Genomic DNA, 1,212 nt, shown 5'->3' on the forward strand with positions numbered 1-1,212 from the left:
TTGGAATCGGCCATTCTTGGTGAACTTCAGCCAATTAGTTTTATTATTTGATTGATTTATGAATATCCTTTTAGATGAGCTTCACAGTAAGACACCACTGGAAGTAAACAGAGATCCTGAACCTTCCAAAGCTCCTAAACCTCCTTCCTGGCTATGGGGGTGAGGAGTGAGGCAGCGTTTTGTTGATCTGGACTGTCCATAACAAACATGGTGGTCGAGCTCTGGGTGGTTCAGATTTGGGTCAAAGTTTGATCAACTTTAAATAAAATTCTTTCCTTGCTCCAGTGGTTCTACTGCTGTCTTTATGGATTTATCCTCTGGTCCTCTCATCAGTCCCCTGACCTTCCTATTTCTTTTTACCAAAGGAAGTCCAAAGACATTCAGCCTTTTTCAAATCTATGCAACCAAGACTTGAGCTCCAATAAAAGCTGTTTGTGCCCAGTTGTTATTGAGGGACTAACACAGCCTTCGAATCAGAGCCAAAAACTACAACTTTTAAGTTATTCCACAAAGTGAAGAGCCTAAATCAGCGATCATTTTCTGCTGGAGCAAGATGCTGTGAGAATCTGAGGCTTCCAAAGTCCTTCCTGAGTCAACAGGAGAATGCTGGTGTGGCTTATAAAATCTATCAAAATTAAAGTTTATGTAGTCCATGTGACCTTGGGTACAGCTTTAGATCTTTTTGCCAGTTCACACAGATAAATTTGTAAGAAATTGACAGAGGCACTGCTGCAAATTACAAATGTTTTATTGAACTCACAATATTTCAAAAGGTAAAATAGTCACAGTTTACTTTATCACACCAAATGACACTAAAAAAAAAAAAAAATGGGAGTCTATGCTGGCCCTCAGATCCTGAAAGCTGAAAAATAGTTAAATCAGACTGTTTGGGGGGATAATAATAATAATAATAAAGAAAATGCAAATATAACTAAATACACCTAAGTGCTCCCCAACAAAAAACACACTCACACCAAACCCTTGGTGAATACAACAAAAAAGAAAAGCTCCCCTCCCACTAGTCTCTTCAATCTAAATAAAACAGCCCAAGATCCAGGGACAGCATAGGTTCTGCCTTAAAACAGGCCCGAGGGCTAAAATAGGAACCCCTTTCCCCAATAAGTTACAGATAAAAGAATAAAATTAAATTAAAACAAATCAAGAACTAAACCTGAAACAGTAGCAGGCCAACCTACACACAAAAGAAATCAA

The sequence above is a fragment of the Kryptolebias marmoratus genome, linkage group LG18 (assembly GCF_001649575.2).
Source record: "Kryptolebias marmoratus isolate JLee-2015 linkage group LG18, ASM164957v2, whole genome shotgun sequence".
NCBI lineage: Eukaryota > Metazoa > Chordata > Actinopteri > Cyprinodontiformes > Rivulidae > Kryptolebias > Kryptolebias marmoratus.